This window comes from Cygnus olor, chromosome 2 (assembly GCF_009769625.2).
Source record: "Cygnus olor isolate bCygOlo1 chromosome 2, bCygOlo1.pri.v2, whole genome shotgun sequence".
NCBI lineage: Eukaryota > Metazoa > Chordata > Aves > Anseriformes > Anatidae > Cygnus > Cygnus olor.
In genome coordinates this window covers 48,741,632-48,762,792 of record NC_049170.1, presented here as the reverse complement: position 1 = coordinate 48,762,792, position 21,161 = coordinate 48,741,632, and the positions used below count along the sequence as shown (strand labels likewise).

Sequence of the window (21,161 nt, the reverse complement as noted above, 5' to 3'; positions counted from 1 at the left end):
GTGACCATGGACCTGTCTGTGAAGTCACATTCCAGACATGAAGTTTATACTGAAATCAGCTGGGGACGTGTCTCAGTACATTTAGTCCTTAACTTGTGGTTGGATCTAATCAAAGCTGTGAACACATGTTGGAGGGCAGAGCCATAGTGGTAATGTGGAACTATGTCGCTGGTTTAGATATTGCAGTGAATGCTGTGCAAAGTGAGGCTTCTTGATTTTTTTTTTCTGTTTAGTTCCTTAAGCCCTTCTAGACACTTTGGAAAGTATCTGAGGTCTGAGTCTAGTTTCATGAATTCCAACAAATTCTTCAGTTCTGTATATAAAGCATATAATTTAATAACACTGCAAACTGACCCTTAATTAATTTATAGGACTAGTGTCACTCATTTTAAAGGATTTTTCTTAGGAGCAGGAAGAACAAGATTTAGTTTTTGTTTGTTTTGTTTTGTTTTTTAAAAAAAAGTAACGGGAGAGAGCCAGCTGTCCATGTCCCTCGATGGTGGCTTCTTCCTCACCCCAAAGTTAGTGTCAGCACATTCTGCCTGGGCTGTGACCTTCTGTGCAGCAGACTCCAGGTATTTCCACTTCCCTCCCGCAGCAGACCCCACAGGTGTCAGGGCACCATCCGTGGGAGCGAGGCATGAGCTGCCTCTGTGGTTGGGATACTTGGGTTCATGCCACAAACCTTTCTGTAGGAAGAGTGGTGTTTTGAAAGGCTGGGGTAGCTCAAGGCGGTGTGCAGACCACACGTGCAGAGTGCGTTTTTGTCTGCCTGAAAACCCTGCTAGCAAACACGTAGCTCGGAGGAATGATGCCAGTTTGAAACGACGTTCAGCAGGGAATGCCGTTACAGATTTTGTGTACTGGTGCAACAGCTAAAAAGGGAAAGTGAGGGAGAGTTGTCAGTGGCAAATGGAGTTTGCTCTTTATCTCTGCCAAAACTCATCAGTGACATGGGATTACGGAAGCGATCTGCTGAAAGACTGAAGGTTTTAGCAGAACACTTATGAATGATATTAAAGAGGGGCTTGTGGCCGTGCACTTGACGACAATTAATAGCTACTCTGTTTGTGGCTTGATGCAAGGAAACGTAAACGGGGAGGCATCAATTCACAGTGGCCTGCCTGACATTTAAAGTTTCCTACGTGCTTTTTGGAAAGACTGAATGTGATGCCAACATTTAATTGGACTAAATGTGTCCAGACGTTTCCCCTGTCATCCCCCGTCCCAGCCTGTAGGGAGTGAGTGTGCTACTTCCACAAACACAAACACTGTCAGAAGAGAGGAAAGGAGAGGAAGCTGCAGAAGGGCATTAGAGGAAAGGCAGGAAGCAGTCAGTCCTAGCCATGTCAATTGACTCTACCGGTTTAATAAAAATTAATGTATTTTCCTGTACATTTACTACAACCTGAACATGCTTTTGTCCAAAAAGAACAGAAAAAGAGGGCCAGAAAAAGCTTCTCCATATTAATATCATCATCCCAGCCAGAGTTATCTGTTTGAGGAAATACTTAAAAGCTTCTGACTTAGACCAAAGCTGGATGGATGAATGTCAAAAAAGAAAATACTTATATAAAATATATAAATAAATATAAAATACTATAATTATTAATATAAAATATATACATATATAAAATAAATAAAGGAGGAGGTAATCTAGGGAGTAACTTCTGATAATTCTGCAACTGACAAAAGCTGTAAAAAGCAGCTCTGAATCAATGTATTTCCAGGTGTTGCAGATGGTTGGGTCAAGGGGTTGGCTCAATCCACTGTCATACAAAGAGGATCCCAAACCTCCAAGTTAATACCCATGTGTAAGCTCAAGCAGTATCTTCAGGTGTGAGATTTTAGATCAAACTTTTTCCTTGAGTATTTCCCAGTGTTTTCCATTGTGTTGACTCAGTGAAACCCTTCATAAAACTCCTCTGACCTCTCACAGTATCCATTTGTGTTATTTCCTCCCTTCTACCCTTGCAGCCAGTCAGGTCTTTCCCTGTGTTGGTGCTCTGGGGGGAGCTTGCTTAAATTCTGCCTTTTTCAAAGGTCTTCCCCCTTTCTTTCAACATAAGGAAAATGCAGAAGAGGTGTCTTCCTGTCTTCTCCATTTGAAGCCCCCCCACCCTTGGATCCTGCTTTCCAGACAGAAGATTTTCTCACACTCATACCTCCACATATCTCTGGGGCATGCTGAGACAGAGAAGGAGAAAATCTAAAAAGCATTTGCTGCTTGTGGCATGGTGCCCCAGCAAAAACTACACACCGATTGTCAGGAGGTTGCTTTCTCTGCAGCTGGAGCGTGTTTTATAGGCAGTAGCTCCCTTGCTGCTGCTCTGTCTCTTCCTTGAGGAGTTGGAAGAGCCCAGGAGTAGAAGGTGTCTGAGGCAAGGATGAGAAGATCAGCAGTGTAGGAGGGTGGGCATCTCTTGTGGGTATGACATTAAGTCTGGGGTTGGAAACCACTTTTTAACTTGGCTTTAGCAGCTCCTCCAGGGTTATGACTTTCTTATGGCAGCATGGTCTTGCCCCAACCTGCTGCAGGGAGGTGACACTTGCTTCTTACCATCTGTCCATCAGTTGCCTGGGGCTTGCTTATTGGGGACACCTGTGGGCTGCCTCCCAGCCTGTTTCATGCCAGCAGGATTTCCTTTGAATATCCTTCTGTGGGATGGCTGCACCCTCCCTTCTGTGTTTAGGAGTGTAAAGTTGCTCATGAGGGTTTTGGATGAGTCCTGTAACAAAATATTCGTCTCTCATACGTTTTTCGCTTGCCTCTGTGGATGTTTGGATTCTGTGGCAGCCCTGAGATATCTCTGTTCTTGATTGCTAAATGTTTTGAGAGTGTGGTGAGCCGGCACACCTAGGGAGCTAAAAATGCTGCAGAGCATTGGCAAATGAGAGGTGCCGGGGAGCGGTGCTGGTGAGCTCACGGCTGGCACTGGCTTTTATTCGCTGGCTCGTGGAAGTATTTTGCTGGCTATAATTGCCTCTGATGATTTCAGACTGGGGTGCTCTCCCCTCTGAGTCAGAGCTGAGCTGGTGCCCCAGCTGGCCATAAGCATCAGGAAACTGCATGCAGTGCCAGGTGAGGCTGACACCTGGGGCTCAGACCATGCTGGGGAATGAAATCAGGCCTGCTAGCATTGTGCTGGCACCAGAGCATGTGCAGGAATACATGGTTGGGATGAGGATTGCTCTGAATGGAGTGGGATGCAGTGAATGGGTAGTACAGGAAACCCACAAAGAGAAAAGTTAAATAGCTAGAGTTGTACTTTAAGTGAGGTGAGCTTAAGTCAAGGGGTTTACATCCAGAACATCCTAAAAATTTCCTCCATTTCAATCTATCTCACGTTGTTCATTTTAAAAGTGGCTATGAGTGGTTGCATAAGGTAGGGGTTATGCTCCAGCCAAGGATGGCTCTGTTTCAGCTGCTGGTAAGCGATCTGCAAGTAAAAGTTTGGGGTCTCGGGGGAATGATGGCACCAGATTATAAATATAGGGTCTATAGTTATTCTAATTAATAACTCATCTTTGGAATAAGTCAAGTACTTTGGCTGCTTGAGATGGAATTTTTACAGGCAGGGCGTGGTGTATCTGTGAGATAAAATCCAAGTACTCAAGCGTGTTTAATTAAAGCATTTGAATTACTCCCATAGAAGACTGGACTAAAGGGTGAAAGAAAATACTCACTTGCACAGAATAGTCAAGTAAGCATATTTAAAAGTCATGATTATGATTTAATTTTTTGACATAAAATATGCTAGGAGTTTTCTCCAAGATCAGCTTCAACACGAGGTAGATAAATCAGTTAGAAAAAGGGAAGAAAATAAGGATTTTTGTTTGGTTTGGCGTTTGTTTGTTTGTTTGTTTTTTGTTATCTAGGTAACCCACCATTGGCCCAGATTTGTGTTCTTCTTGAAGAAGTTAATATTGAAGATACAGCGAATGCGCTCTTGCCTTTCACTGTATCACATGCTTTGCAATGAGATGGTATAGGCTGTGTATATACGTATGTCTTGTGTGCTCCAATAAAGAATTTGATCTGAGCTTGTGAACAGATGATAAGCCTGAACTCCCTCATTTTATAGGCAAAACAAAAGATTTGCCTGCTGATTTACACAGTCTGTGTCAGGAGACCTGTACAAAACAGCTGGATTGTCTCATTTCTCAAGAAGGTCTCCGTTAGGTGCTTTGGGTGCAATTTTCAAGGGCCCTGAGGCATACATTGGGATTTTTATATCCACTGATATCTAACAGGTATTTAACTCTTAGCAAAAGCAATCACTCACTTGTTATTTCTGTACATCTCCACATCACCACGATTAGGCACCAACATGGCTCAGTCCTATTCGTGCACCCCTGTAACACATGGAATATGTTATTGTTTGCTTCACTTGAGTCAGCTGGTTTTGTTGCTTTTGGATACTGAGCTGAAGTAGTCAAGGTCCAGGCATTGGCCACCGCTGGTACCTAAATCCTTTCAGCTTCAGACTCAAGGGCTATGAATACCTTTTGTGAACCCCCTAGGGAATATCAAACCATTGTAACTTCAGGGGGCAGCAGTCAGTCCAGAATGCAAACGCATTCAAATTGGGATGTTAGGGTTGAACTTCACAGTCTCATATAGCACTTCTCATGCACACTGCTTCACAAATAATTGACAACATGAGGTAATAGAGCTGCACAGTTATACCAGCAATATGGGGAGAAGGGAGAAATTCAGAGCTAAAGGAAAAGACAGGAAAGAGGTGTTCACAACTGATGACAGGAAGGAGATGAAGGGATAAGGAACTCGAGAGAAAGGCCCTTCCAGGCAGAGCAGGGCAAGTCCTTCACAGCAATGCTGTGACGATGTGCAGCAAGAACAAGCTTGTGGTTAATTTTTAAGCACATAGTATGGGAGGTCTCATATACCTGGAGTGCGTGTGCAAATACTTTTCTTGGTAGGGAACCCTGAGTCCTGTGAGTTTGTGATAAAAGACAGGGTTGCCACCGTTGCTGGGTGAGTCAGGGGAGCCTGAGGAAGAAGCGGTGTGTCCAGCTCATGGCTGACACCTGACCAAGAGGACTAGATGTGGAAAAATTCATGTTAATCATTTTCCCCTTACCACTCTTAATCTGTCAGAGCAGAAAAGAGACCATGTTCATGTTAGTAAGCAATGATTCAATTTACCGTGCCACAGTGGACTTCCTCTCTGCTTTTTTTGGCTTCTTTATAGAAGACAGCATCACCCTTTTATCCAGATGGAAATATAATGCTTTTGTATGGTGAGAATATAAAGACACTAGCAAGCACCTGTTAGCCAGGTTGCAATTAATAGCACAAAGCCATGCAACCATACAACGAACCAGACAGGGAGCCTACATTTCATAGCCTGATTTTAGACAGCCGGTACTTCTTAAGAATAAATCTAAGCTGAATGACTTTCTCACTTCTTGGATGTGTATAGTTAAAACTAACCTCAAACTAGCAGACAGATAATCAAAACCGAAAAGCAGAGTGATTTGACAGATGTTTTAAGGCTGCTATTACTTCTATAAATCCAATGAATGGAAGAAAGCCCGTTGAAAGTTTTTTATCGCGGCTTTTCGTCATTAGAAGATCTTATTTTGGGAAGGGGGGAGTTTTTCTTTTTCAGTATTTCGTATAAAGTTGGTCCCACAGAGTAACTCCTCAAGAACAGCCATATAGGTAGCCTATATGGCTGTCTAGGAAGGGCCAAGTCCAAGGAGCCACTCTGGGAAGTGTGTTTCTGTCAGCCAGCAAGGATTTCATGACCCTGAAAATGCAACTTCAGCTCTGATTTATGAGTGGTCCTGGGGACAGGCCTCTGCTGTTTGGAGCAACAGCCCTTTCCAAGTGAAAAACTAAACTTCCAGCAGTCAGCACTCAAGGGGATGCACTCTGCACTCGTTTAGAAACGATACCTCGCCCACGCTCAGCCTGACTGACACTGCAGAACATGTCCCGTCTGTTAGGACAACAAGATATTTAATCAGGCTTTCCAGCCGTTAGGATTCAGCACAGCTTCCTAGGTTTGCCTTCATTTCAGCCTCACTGACCATTCCTCTGGAAGGAGGATAGTATCATATCCCAGCTTCCCTCATTCTTGGACTCTCCCAGTTTCCTTTCTGCCTTATCTTTTGCGACAAAGAGTTTGGTGGCATTGCTCTTGCTCCATCGTCTAGCTGTCCTCTGGCAGTGACTGATAAAATGCAAACCATGCCGTTGTTCTTCCATGGTACGTCTTTTACACAGCTGAGTGGATATTTTCCATCACGGTTAGACTTAGCAAGGAGGCAGAGGAGTTATCTTTATCTCCACACAGAGCCATCACAGAACCATCCGTTCTGCTCCCCTTGTCTGGCTGGTTTTGGTGACGAGCTGCACACACCCCCTAAATGTCTAGAAAGAATGTGATAGAAGTCTTTGTAAGGCCAAGGAAAATGGGAACATTAAAATAGTAGTCTTTCTTTTCTTAAGCCTCATTCAGGTCTCATGCTGCATCGTTTCACTTAGTGAATTGATCGCAGTGTGCAGGAGTTTTTTCTGAATGTTTTCTGAAAGGGTGATTCATCATTATTTTGGAAGTGTACCTCAAAAAAGTGTATTGCTGCTCTCCAGGGAGGAATCAGGACTCATCCTTGACTGAGTGCTGTGCTTTTCTTGTCCTTTCTTTCCACCCCTTTTTCTCACCTACTTAGTATTGCATCACCTCTGCTAAAAGTTGCAAATGCCATGTCTCTTGCTCTGTCTCTGAATTTTCTTTCTAGAAGTTGCCATTTCCATTTCTCCCAAGCGTTCTGGTCTAAAGCAAAATGTAAAAAATAAAAATTAAAAAAAATCTGTCCCCTACCCCTCCCTGTTTTTTCTACCTAAGGAAACGAAGTGCAAGTGTTTTGTCAGCCTGGTAGTATCTGCCAGTGGGTGATGTTCAATGAAGATGGAAACAAAAAAAAAGTGAATATAATCAGTGGTTGACACAGGCAATTTCTTTGTAGCAGTACACTAGGAAAGTACCTGCACAAGCTGCAGCAGCTGGGCTAAGGCATTTGTCGTACTGCTGGTGAAACTGCTGCAAGTTCCCTTGCAGAGCTACGTGTTCCCAGTTCCTTTCTTTGTGCTCACTGTTGAGATGTGCTAGAGACAGGAACCTCTATCATGATCTGTTCTTTTTAATATTTCCTTTTAAAAAAGTATTAGAAAGAAATGGTTCATCTTAAATTATACAAGAAGAGAAAAATAGCAGCCAGTGAAATTCTTGAGGGTTGTGGCGCATTTGAAAGCTTCAAATATGGTTATAATATAAAAACAAAATTAGCCATTGCTTAATTCATGCTCTAATAGATCTTTGTCTTTTGGGAACATTATTCAAATGCCTGAGCTATTCATGTTAACAAATGGTCCCTGCATCTGCATAGTGATTACTCTCTCACAAGGACAATTGGTGTTTTTTGTTGTTTTCCTTTTTTTTTTTTCCCTAGTAAATTTGTGGTAGTAGGCACCCTTCCACTGAAAATGCATGTGTCAGGGTGAGCACATAGAAGTGATAAGAGTTACAAAATTAAGAAAGACTTCTCTGAGCTTTAGTAGTTCTTGTCCTAATTTACCAGAGTCTGAGAAGGAGCTGCAAACGTATCTGGTTAGCCAGAAGAGGTTATCAGTAGTGCTACAAGTAGGTACCTGCTTTTCTGAGGAAGAATACAACATGGGTAGACCTTTTAATTGCCTCAAATTACCAGACCTCAAATTACCAAACAAACAAAAATATTCAGAGCAGTATTGGGGCACTCCTGCTAAGTGCCCCACACTAAGCATAGTGTACTTAATTCAAGCATATGCTTAGGAGTTGCTAAACTTAGTTAATTCGGCTGTTTTTAAGAAAATACAAATGTGAATGGGTAAGAGGTTGAGGACTGGGTTTAAAATGATTTTATAGGGAGGTTCAGCAGATACCTCAGGCACTGGTCTGGGCATAAGCCACAGTTACTACTTGACTCAGTTGACTGCAGTTTTGGTTACAATTTAGAAGCTCTACACCAATGTTACCAAGCAGCAAATCTGCTCCAGACTTGTCAGATTTTTGCAGGTGTACATGGGCCCAAAAGCTGAAATGAGACACAGTTAAAATTAAAATGCAGCCTTACCAAAAGCCAGATGCTTCATTATGGGCTGTACTAACCTACCTGCCAAATGCTGCTAACCTGCATGAGGCAAGTGATTAATTTTTTTACAAGTCTGCTTCAGCAACTAGACATCTGTCCTCTGTTCCTGAAAGTAATATCTCAGGGCAAATGATTTTTTTTTCCCTTCTTAGTACTCCAAATTACATAAAACTTACATCACAGAAATTATATTGTGTGCACTCCGTATGAAGATACACTGAGGCCAGTTCATATTTCAGATCACTTTCACACCAATGTAAGTCCACTGGAATAATCTCTGGTCTATAGTTTTTATTTTTTGTATGTGAGAAGAGTAAAATCACATCTGTATTATACTTGGTAATGTGGAATGTCAGTATATGTGGTTATAATATAGATTTTCCATTTTAATCAGTCATTGTTCCAACTAACAGACTGAATCAGTGGAAAATATTGTGTCAAATTACTCAGTTGCTCTCTAGAAGTACGTTGCAGCTTTCATTATGAGCAGGGGTTTATCTCTCCTTTCCCCGTGAAGAATAGCTTGAGAGATCTTCTTTGATACGTGCCTTGAAAGAGAGATGATCCATTACACTGCCTGCTATATAAATACACATAAGTAAAGTATGTTGCATGCTGTCCGTGCAGCAAAATCTAATAAACTTTCTCCTCCCTCCACATGTTTAAGAAATAATTTAGCAGGAGTTGCATTTTTTTCACTGAAACAATTGAAACACACTAGTGATCAATTTACTCGCACATGGTAAAAATAATACAGGTTGCAGACAGATTTGTAATATGCTTTTTTAACACCTGTTTTTAATGTTTCAATACCCAGTAAAACTGAGGAACTCCTGCTTTTGGTTTGCATGCAGACATTATGTACACTAGGGTTTAAAAGTCTACTGCATAGGTTTCAAGTAGAGCCCCATTAAAAGCACAACAATTACAGGCGCAGCACTGCTACGTTCTGGGGAGTTCCTCTGCAATTCAGTTACATACACCAAAGTCCCCGTCAACAAGTTTTGCTCTTTGTGGCATTGATAACATGGTGCTACCACCAAATGCTAATCCCACTGATGTCAAGAGCAAAATTCCTGTTGGCCTTGCCAGAAAGTGTCTGAGACCCTTGCCACTTGAAGTCTTATTTGTGCAAAAATATTGATGGTACAATTCTGTGTAACATAAGAGAAAAAAATGTAAGAGGGTTTGAGCAAAGTGATCTTTTTTATTACAGTGCAGCAAAGCACATAAGTACATCCTGAAATTTTAATAAAGTGGGATTAAATGTTTAACATGAGCTTAACAAGTTTTCTACCAAATGTGTATGCACTGATAAAGTGGCACTTAATTGTGTTGTTTAATGTCACTCAGGTTATTCAGCTGCAAAATACGGATTAAGACACTTTCACTGCCTTGCACAAGAGCTACAAAAGAGTGTCACACATGAGCATGTGCAACTGCCAACTACCTGAAAATGGCACGAAAAAGGGGAGCAAGCTGCAGAATCTGTGCTGTGCTCTTGCAGACCTCCTTGACGGTTTTCAGGAGACCAATTACATTTTCCTTCTTAAAAATCTGATGTACTTCGGACACTAGTTGCAGGTTTCCCCCCCTATGTGTTCCTGTTTCCTTCTGCTGTTTTTCAGTTGAATACTCCTTTTCCTCTGTCTCTGTCCTCAGTCCCTTTGATTTTGGGATCAACTAAAGATGATCTTTTAAAGATGATCTTTTTTTTTTCATCTTTTCATTCTGCTGCCATTATGCTGACTTTCTCACATGCCTCTCAACATCTAATTTGTGCATGAAGTCTCTGCATCTTTGAAGCTTTTACTTGGGTGTCTTGATAGCAATTCAGGCATGATGACAAAACCAAACTTCTTATCTCTCACAAAATCTTCCCATTACTTTCCTTTGTCTTTGGGCAAACTGCACCTTTCTTCATGTCATAAAAGTCTGTGATTTACATCAGTCACTGAAGTTTGCTATATTTAGCTGATTTCTGTCCCTATACTTGCATCAAAATAGCAATATCAGCATATCATACGTGTTCTGCATAAAGCATGGGTTGTCCGTCTTTGCTGTGCATAATTAGCTGCACATTCCTGTCCTCTTGGCTGTCTGCCCATGCAAGGACAGTGGCTAGTGTTTGGGAAGCCCACAGCATGTTGTGGCTGTGCAAACAGATAAATAAATAAAAGGAGGTGGGTTGGAAGAGGGATCGTGTTTCATTTCTGCAGAGTTGCACAAAACTGAGCCGTACATGAAACCCTAACCCAGCTTAGAGGCAAAGAGTTTGTCTGGAGTTTTCATTCCCATCTCAGTGTGTTCATCTGAGGCCACAGCGTGGTTTAGCACCTTCACAAGAAAGACCTGAGCCCGAGGTGGTTGCAGCATGTCGGGATTAGAAGGCTTGAGCAGAGCTACGTGGAAGAGCTTGTGCAGTGGCTGCCCGTGCTTGCATTGGGCCAGGTCTGCCAGCTCCGCAGCTCTCCTGCACGTGCACACGGATTTGTAAATGTTTGGCTTATGAGCACGGTGGGGATGGGAGTTGTGTTTTGGATGAGACCAAAGGGCTGCATGCACCGTCAGAGTGCTGGAGGTAGCAGTGGGGTGAGGGACAGGGTGCTGCGTGGGTACTGCACGCCCTGTGCTGGGTGCAGTGGGCAGCACCAGGGCCAGCTGGGGAGCTGCGGCAGCCTGAGCCACCCCCCTCCCTGCAGATCCCAGCCTGGCATGTTGTTGTTATGATTGCTATGGGAATAATTTCAATATGTTTTGCAGTTCTGGGATGCTGTGTCTTGCATTGTTTGGCTTGAAAGCTGCTTGACTGGTTTTAGAGGGTGGCTGTACATGCACAAACATCAGCAAGATTTTTTTCTTGGTGGAGAGTAGGAGATTCACAGCATGTTTTTAATTAGAATTGCTCATTTAGTGTTTCACTGCAGTGTGTTCTTTAGTTGAAAGATAATTTAATTTTCTTTGTTTTGGAAGATTTTCGTGCTTGTCTGTGTGAAATGTCTTTATTTACTGTGCCTCATTGTGCTTTGTGCATAGCTTTGATTGTGAGTAGAGTCAAAAACAAAAACTTCCCTGGGCTGTATTATTCTCCACCTGCTGTGGCTTTTAATACAGTTTCACTGCTATATATGTACTAAGTGCCTGCATTTCTAGAACAAAAACACCAGAGAAAAATGGTAGATCATGCAAGGTTAGATTTAGCTGTAAAACTCTCATTGACCTGAAGAGGAATAGCATGTCTAAAGTCTGTGAAGTGCTGAAGAAGGGTAGCTGGTAGGGGTCAGCTTAGTTTTTTCACCTTGGATAAGTCCCCAGAAGATCACATTTCTTGGGGGGGGGGGGGGAGAGGAGGGGGGGGGGCGGGGGGAAGGCAAACAGCAAAAAATCCTGCCACTCTTTGCAGAACTCTCTGTTAAGATCTTGTACCTCCTATGCCACAGAGGAGTTTCATTTGGTTGAAGGAGACCAACACCACTTGGTCATTTTTATACGTGTAACGATATTTAGATAGTATCTGTCATCCTGGAATTCCTTATATGCTACATCAAATATGTAAATCTCTCCTGTTATATGCAGGAAATCATAAAATGGCATGGAATGGGCTTTTTTTTTTTAATTTTGTGGATGGCATTTATTTATCGATAATTCTTAATAATCCTGCAAAATTTTTCCAAGTGGCTTTAAAATTAATATTCAGCCTCATCTCTTGTAATAACGTTTTCATTATATGGGCCTTATGTGTTGTAGGACTTATTCTGAAATAATATAATATTCCTGAATATAGAATAAAATACAGTTACTGAATATAGGTTATAGAGTATTACTAAATATAAAATGGCAGATAGTAGTAGAATTTTACACAAACTCCACCCATCGCTGCAAATAAGAGCTGCCAGGGACAAACAAATTTAGACCACAACTTGCAGACACATGTGCTAGCATCTAGGTACACAAGTAATCTCAAGCACATGTCCTGAACACATCAAAGCCTCATTTTCTAATCCTTCCCGGTTGTGAGGAAAACCTTAAAATATGTGAACTGACATAGCTCTGCTGCCAGCTCAAGAGCAGTAGTTGAAATGGAGGCACATTTGAGAGGTTTCGCAAACAGGAAAACAACACACTGGTGGTGCTGACAGTAAGCTATGGTTCTGCAGTTTTGTTAGTGTAAATGAAGCCCCTGAAGCTCTCAGTTGAATGGATTTTGCATATGTGTTTGCTCTAATCACAGGGCAGCATTAACCTAGAATCCCAGTGGTTAACAGCAGATGTTTTGGGGGGAATCATCTAACAGGTAAAAGAATTCTTCTGTTCCTCCAGTCTTGAGTACAATGAAATAAACTAAAATATGACAACATTTGGCCTTTAGCCTCCCCTCTCTCCAATTATTAGCAAATTTTTTTTCCCCTTTTGTATAAGAAAGATATGTAATGTAAGTTTGAAGTTAATACAAAAATGAACACTAGCAGGAATACTGCTGGGGATTGCCCTTTTTACTATGGTTTTAACGTGCAGTCCAATTTTAAAACAACAGCAAAAAAAGCCACGCAAAATGTACCTGAAGCTCCTCCAGAATTTCCAGTGTGCTCCAGAGGCAGTATCTGGAGTGTTGCTGGGACCAGTGGGGTCTTTAAAATAGGAATGATGTTGGAAGGAGAGAGTATCCAGCAGACCTGTGAAAAGTGACAGAAAGGGATGACAAGCAAAGGGCATAGGGTGATATGACAGGGAAAGAATCAAAGAATCATCAGAAAAAAGGCTGAAGCAGGGACACCCCTAGTACTTGCATGTACTCAAGGAGGTGCCTACAAGGCACCAGTACGGTAAAATCCCCCAGGCTCTTTCTAGGAGCTCAACAAGCAGTGGTGCTTCTCGAAAGTGCCTGTATACTAATGCACACAGTATGGGGAATAAACATGATGAGTTAGAGGTGTGTGTACAGTTGAAGGGATACAGTGTTTATTGTTGGGGTCATGGAGACATGGCAGGATGGCTCCCATTACTTGATTGATTATTGCAGCTGGTAGAAGTGTCCTAAGGCTGCAGGAAAGCACTTGATCGGTCACTCCTATCTTCAAACAGGGGGGATCTCATTAATGTATAAATCCCTGAAGGGAGGATGCAAAGAGGATGGAGCTAGGCTCTTTTCATTGGTGCCCAGTTCCAGGTCAAGAGGCAGTGGGCACAACCTGAAGCACAGGGGGTGCTGTTTGAACATCAGGAAGCACTTCTTTACTGTGAAGGTGACTGGCCGCTGGAACTGGTATTCCAGAGCAGTTGCAGACTCTCCCTCCTTTAAGATATTCAGAGGCTGTCTGGAAGTGGTCCTGCCTGAGCAAGGGGGTTGGACCAGAGGGCCTCCAGGTGTCCTTCCCAATCTCAACCATTCTGTGATTCAGGTTGATGGACTTGTACCCGCATTGTGAAAAGTTACTGGTGACTGCCCAAAATGCATGGCAATGAAGTGCAAAGCGTTATGTCTGTAGCAGACTATGCCACTGTGGGGATATTCTCAAAGAAGCTCTGTTGCATGTCTTTTTGGGTTAGGTGTAACGTGCCTTTCTTGCAGTACTGCCCTGGGTTTGTGAGACTCATGCTTTGAACTGTGTCCTGGGTCAGTTGCAGGGGCAACTCTTCGTTTTGGGTTTATTTGGCTAAGTGTAGATGTCTGCAAGTGAGCTAATTGCCTTGTTTTTTCTCTGTCATCAGGGGAAAGCTTGTCATTACAGAGTGTAGGGAGCTATTAATTTTATTCTGGTGTGAGCATCTGAAGTAGTTCAGGTAAGTCACACCTTCAGAGTGCAAATTTCACTTTGAGGGCTGTGAAGGCAGTCAAGGCAGTCATTGTGGTTGTTCAGCCTGTAGATGTTGAAGTTTGAGGGCATGAATCACTTGACTGTTCCATGTTTCTTTTTGGCTTGATGTGTTAGGTATAATTGGGTATCACTGGGCCTAGCAGGCTTTAAGATCTTACCGGTTATCCAGGACCAAGAGTTATTTCTTAGCTGAGGTATCCAGGTACGTCTTGAGTATGATGGGAGGAATAGTGGCTTTTAAGACTTTGGTGTTTCTGTCTCAGGCCTGGAACTTAACCCATGCTGGAGCCACATGTTTGATGTCAATGTATTAATCTAAATGCTGTTCTGTTTGGGGTATAAAAGCACAGGTGTTGGTCACTGGCACTCATCATTACTCCCTTTGAAGGAGACTGTTACCGTCAGCACCCTCTTCCAATCCCAGTTGTGTGATCACATCCTGCTACACCAATTGCAGCAAGGTGTCATGCATTTAAGCAGCAAATAATCTCCTCTGTAAAGCTTTTATTGGCAGGTTCTGTCGTTGATATTTGCAACATTTTATTTAGATTTCTTACTGAGCTTTAAACATTAGCTGGTCAGTATTTGGGTGAAATTCTTTGCAAATAGCCAAATAATGCTACTCAACATGACTATTTAATTTGATTGCTTGAAAATTGTCCATGTGTCTCGACAAAGTTTGTCTTAAGACACTTTCATACCCACTTAATTTGCTCACTGTTGGAGATCACAGGTCTTTCAGTTCATTTTAGCCCTTGTGGTCTGTTGGGCAATGCTGTTCATGTTGTGCTTGTTAGTTAGACAATCTGGTCTGCTACATCCATTTTTAAATTCTGTTTCTATCAAAATTGAAAGGCCGAAAGGCTAAATTCTTTCTGTTAAAGGTACAAATATCACAGTCAGGTTTTTTTTTTTTTTTTTTTTTTTTTTTTTGTAAAACAGGTGATATCACTGTTGCTCTCAAACAACTCACAGTGTAGAATCCAATCTCTCAGAATTTTTCACAGTTTAATCAGACTGTCTTGGAGGCCAAGGCCTTGAGGTTAAGCTATAACATATACCTGGCCTATTTTTATTACTGCATTAAGATGCTTTCAACGGAGGGTGTGCTCTCAGATAAAACTGCAGAATGATCAGAGCGCTGGGACGATGTGGGTCAAGGGCGGTTTGTGGAAGGGGAACAAGACCAGAGATGTGTGGTGACCTGGCAAAGCATATTGCTCTTTCTGCTCTAAGACAGAAATCACAAACAGCATGTTTATGAATGTTGTGTATAGGATGACAGCACTTTGGTACATTTTTGGGGGTTGACAAAATGGAAGCAGAACCTGCCTTGAAGAGCATATGCTTGCAGACAGCACTTTTCTGACTCTGAAGAGCAAGAGAACGCATTAGTCTGTTTTATCCCTCAAGGAATGCAGGTGTTAATTACATACGAGGATTAGAATCAAAGGGGTGAGAAGTGCTGTGAAGCACAGTGAAGAAAGGGTTACTCTACCACATAGCACAGTTGATGTTTTTTTATTTTACAAGAAGGCTGAAGCACAAATTGATTAAACATAGAGCAGGCTGGAAATATATAAAAACTTGTTATGAAATTTTCTCTGCTCTAATCAAGTCATGTATCTGTGATGAAGCAAAAACTATCTGGCAGAGCTGGAGAAAAGAACTCGATCACCCTATGTCCAGCTCTCCTCCTTTACTGGCAAAGCCATCCTCGCTCTGCATTTAAAAAAAATAAAATGTTAATATGCTTTCCTTCTTTAATTCGCTTCTACATAAATAAAAGGACAGAGGTACTGTGAAATTCAGAAGCCATCAGTAATCATGTTACTCACAAAAGAAGCGAGGAGGTTTATTTCGGACCTTCAGACAACCTCCCTTCCTGCTCTAAACAGAGAAGGCAGTCAGGGCTTGACTCATGGGCTGTCTGATTATAATTCCCACTTGAGACATGCAACAGTATGGCGTGCTAGTGCACTGTGTGCTTTGTCTGCTTCTATCACCGAGTTTTCCTTTTCAGTTCCTGCTCTGTGCTGTAGCCTTTGACTCCAATTCCTAATTAAATAGTACGAGGTCTTACATAAGAATTATATTGCCTTTTTAAAGGAGTTCTTGGAAATCAGTTATCATGCAGTGAGAAATTAAGACTTGAAAATGTATTTATAGTAATTTTCATGGCAACAGGACATGAAGTCCAATATCCATATTATGAATATGGCTCAGTATTTATAGCTCTCCAAATATTTGCAGAGATAAAGCCCTTAAACATAGCCCCAGCTTTGTGTGTTCAGTAGTAGTTTAAACAAATGTCACTGGAATAGGGGTTAAAACTTAGGGGGAAAGTAACTACTTTCGGTCTAATGCTGTCCCATGGGTGTCTGTGAACCTCAGGGGTATTTTGCCTAGAAGTCTGTTGCCCCTGTCTCATGTGAACTAGGGTTCATCTTGGTTAACAGCAAAAAGCTTTGACCCTTAAACAAAGAGCTTCCAGGTGTAGCTGGGCCCCTGAAGTTAGAGGGGTGGGAATTCGAAGGCACGCAGATACCACAGCACTTGTGAGCAACCAAGTGATAAAAAGGCATTTGGAGAAATTGCTGATGGATAATGGCAGTAGTACTCTGCTGTCACTGGGATGAATGCTGGCACCTTCCAGAAGACATCAGCATGGTGAAGGTCTTAAAACCCTTCCTGCCTGCTGCACCTGATATACGCCTAGGGATCCTGGGCTACTCTATGCTCATGCACGAATGCGAGCTTTCTAGACATGAGTGATGTGTAAATGTCATGATGAAAAGTGGGTTTGCAAGCATAAGCTTACCTGGGGTATCTGCCTAAGAATGTATAACAAATTCTTGTCACAGTGCTCCTGTGATTTATTTATTTTTTTCTTTTAACTCTCACACGACCGTGGTTATGACTGTCCAAGCCAAAAGCTGTAACAGATGCTGAGGGCAAAAAATTGAGTGGAAGCTGAGAAGATTGAGGGATAAAGTAGAGTCTGGGAGAGAGCTGTTGCATTGAACTTCCTCCTGCACCCAAAGCCTTTATTGCGTTTCCTGCTACTGTATAAAATCAGGTACCTAAAAAGAGATCCGATCTTAGTGTAATCGCAGCGACTTCAGCCAAGCATGCTGTTACTTAGCCTGTGCAGGATCAGCCTTGCAGCTGGAGACCTGAGTAGGAGACCAGATTTTTAATCCCCTCTTCATGTTGTCAGTGGGAATTTCCCTAATTGCAATTTGTTCATCTTCCTAGTGCTTATGCACATAGGCTGCTTACAGTAGGAAGTCCCAAAAGGTCGCCCGTGGTGGCTTGTGCAGCAGCACAAGCTGTCCAGGGGAAAGGTTGTCCTCCTGCACGGGCACCAGCTGCAGCTACCTCAGGGAAGCACAGGTCTCTTCAGGAGAAGGAAAACTTGATTTTAGTGGACTGCCTCATTTTGGTTCTCCCTCCCTCCCTCCACAGGGGACAACTCTCCTGGCCCTGTCCTGCAGGGAGGTGTGTGGAGGTGCTGGAAGCTCACACAGCTGCACAGTTAGGTGATGGAGATGGAGCTGTGGTGTGGAAAGGCCTGGCTGCATTTGGTCACCTGAAAGGGAGGCTGAAGACAGCTAGGATTAGGAGAAGGACATCTCAGCCTTGTCATAGAAGATGGCCTTTTGCTTCTCCACCTGCTGTGTGCTGGGTACACAGACAGTAGTGATTTCCCAGTGTCCCAGTGAATAAGGTGTCTCCAGGACTTACAAATTCATTCTGTTAGTTACTCTGATGAGCATCACTCTCATAAGTCTAATGATTTTATGAGGAGTGCGAGCTGGATTGGTTTCTAGGTACATCTATTTTGGAGGAGGAAGAGCCTTCCTAGAAATAGGGAGCTGCATCTTGCAGCTGTTTAGACAAGGAGATTTCACGGCTGTGCTGGGAGCCAGCAGCCACGAAGGCTGTTTTTCCCTGGATAGAGACTGAAATGACTTCTGAGCCAGTGACTGAGTGTACAGCATCTCTATTACATTAAGATTAATAATTCCTCACAGCGTATTTGCAGCTGGAGGTTTTATATAGATCTTTATTCATCGTGATGTGAACAGCTGCTCTTTTGCTGCACTGTTGAATTTAAGTCCAAGTGGCAGCCCTAGAAAGTGCCACATAAAACACACTCCCGCTGCTTTTCATTCACTCCTTCCATCCAGCTCTCACCCTCTGCCTAGACTTAGCCCTTTGCGGCAGCAAGCCATCTTTATTTAGCCATTTTTATTTGTGGACAAACTCTACACGTGGATCTTAAAGCAGAGTTTGAGTGAATCCAAGGAATATGGATTTCCAGAAAGGAAAAATAAATCTTGAAAGCAGCGCAAAAACTGTAGGAATTCCTGTTACATTTTTATGTGAAGTAAGTGAGGGACTGTGAGGAGTAGCATATATGTTATGTCATACAGGGCATAAATTATACTCTTTTTGGTTAACTGTGTTGGATAAAATTCAGAGAAGCTACTACAGCCAGAGGGTAAACTCAGCTCCTAAAGAGGTGTTTTATTTTCTGTTTATCTATTTATTTATTTATTTATTCTGAAGTTTGTCTGCTTTACTGTTTTGAATAAGACGCTCCTTTTTTTTTGGCTTGTTCTCTCACCAGAGAACACAGCGTACAAGAGCATCTGAGTGGCCCCAGTTTTAGTGCCTCTGATTTGCATCCACGCAGACATGTGGTCTGGAGCTGAGTTTTGCACCTAAGCAAAAAAAACTGGCACCCAATATTGCATGCTTTGTTTCTGTCGGAGGGAAGGGGTTCCTACCATGCTAATGAACAGAGGAGTTCACCTCCTGTGCCGTGACTCTCTCTAGGTGTGCTTTGGGCTGCAGCAGCCTGTACCGTTCTGGGCTGGAGTCATAAAATGCATAAAGGACACACAATTGAAATATACACCTGCAGAGCATGATGCTAAAGCTGAAGAGAAACAGGGACGAGCCCACCTTGAGGCAGGGGTCACAGCAGTCCGTTGATGCTCTGTGGATGCAGCAAGCCCTGACAAACCGAGGTGTGGTCACAGGGAATGCATTGCTGGGGCTGCTCCTTGCCCTGTCAGGTTGCACACATCCCCACAAGCTGTGGCTGCACAGCTTGCCCTTTGGAGCATGGGCAGAGGCTGTTGAGATGTTTGTCTTAAGAGGGAGGCTGAATGAAGGGCCTCTCAAGTCCCTGGCTTTGAACACCTGAGGTATGTTATTTCCCCAAGCCTACCCTAGCAAAGGAACTCAAGAGTCAAAACTGTACAGAATAGGTACCTGAAGGGGGTGTTGTGTTGAGGAGGGCATTCTTTTAATGTCTTTTTTCCCCAGAGGACTAGGTTTCTGGCTTCCTGATTCTTCATCAGAAGGTCCTTAGCCAAATTCATCTGAGAGGAAACTGAGGCAGGGTTGCTAAGGGATTAGCCCAAGCGAAGGTCAGGCAGGATCTCTGCAGTGAGCACAATAATAGATTCCTGGGTCTCCTGATCTCGGTGTTGGAGCTTTTGCTTCACGTGACAGTCATTGCCCACAAGACCACATTTCCCTCGTCCCATTTAAACCCATGATGTAACGGCTTACGTTGCCTAATACTTTTACGTGGTAGCTAAAAGTATTTTTTTCTTAAAAATCAGAGGGATGACTTTATTTTTATGCATGCTTGGTGTTCACAGCTAAAATCAATGCCTGAAATGTTTATGTACTTTCTTTATAGTTTAAACAGCTTGATCTTCAATTTGTTTTTTAAAAATCAAAACACTGAGTACTCACTGATGTTATGTTTTTGAGGCTGTATATTAGGTACATTTTTACTTATATACTTATTTACTTGTATATTAGGTACATGTTTAATTTTATCATTCATCATGTGCAGTTACTGTAAAAAAAAAAAAGAGCAAACAAAAAAAAATACACTACTGATTGAGAAAGATTGCGATAAAGTTATTCTGTGTATAGCTCCTGAAACTCTGGCTTAAAGACACAAGCAGCAATTACTTCGAAGATTTCACTGGTTTATAGATTTTACATTTTATCCTGTTTTATCATTTTGAATGCATTTAGGAATTACATTCCAAACCATTGATGGAAGAATAAGCAAAAGAAGCCCCTGTTCAGCAGATTGGATGTTTAGTCTTGCTAATGATTCTCTCTAGGCTAACACTCTAGCTCAGGTTATTTCTTGAGCAGTCCTAGAAGTACAAGTGGAACCAGACAGAAGTGTAAAGTATTTCCAAGTACCTGCTGCAAGCAGTATGTCCATCAATTACATGGTTGGAGAAGAAAGGTAGATATTTTCCTTACTATTTCTAGAGACATAAATGAGTTTGTTTCCACAGTCTTTATTATGTACCAAGTGTACAAAGAACAAGTACACACATTTACAGTTTCATTACTGATACAGAGGTAATGTATGGATTTTTTCGTGCATCATTATCATGAAGGACGCAGCACCTAACAGCCTGGAGAATATCGAACACAAGCTCCTGAGTAGTTTAGAGGATGGATATGAAGTCCCTGGCCATGCCGCACTTTGATATTACTGAGAGCTCTGCCCTGCAAGCATTGGGATGGGCTAGGCCCTAAATCACCAGCAACAGTCACTTAACATATTTACAGAATCAGAGTCTGGGGAAATGTACTGTTTTAGGTGCATGTGAAAAACAAGCACTGGTGTTTCTGTGGTCTTTTCCCAGAATTCCCTTTAAGTACACTGAAAAGTTATTACATAGCATAGCTTACTTTTTTTTCCTGACAGCGTCAGTGGGTACAGACAGTGTACCTGGCTGGTGTGTCTAGCCACGGCTGCCCCCCCGGCTCCCGTCAAAATGGGACCATTCTTTCAGTGGCCTCCAGGAGCCTTTACAGGCACAGAGAGCTCATTGTTATGACAGGTAGTTTTCTGAGCATTTCAACAGATACTTCAGCATGCCAAAAGCATAAAGCACTTGGAAGGAAGCTTGCAGAATATTTCAACTGCCTTTCTCAAAATAAATGTCCCAGCTTAAATAATAGAATTTTTCCTCGCAGTCTCTAAAATAGGCATAATTTCTGAAATAGCATTTGAGATACTGGATGGGGCACATTTGCAAAAAAAAATTCCTCAAAATTCAGTAGCTGCAGTGAGGTTTGGAGAAGTTTTGTTTGTGTTTCTAATGTTCTTGTTAAGAGTACCTC

At 42.4% G+C, this 21,161-nt stretch overlaps 1 protein-coding gene across 10 annotated transcripts in view; it reads left to right on the top strand.

Annotated features, from left to right (window-relative positions):
• NFATC1 (nuclear factor of activated T cells 1) overlaps positions 1 to 21,161 on the top strand; it is a 120,279-nt gene that overhangs the window by 19,943 nt on the left and 79,175 nt on the right. The window lies entirely within an intron of this gene.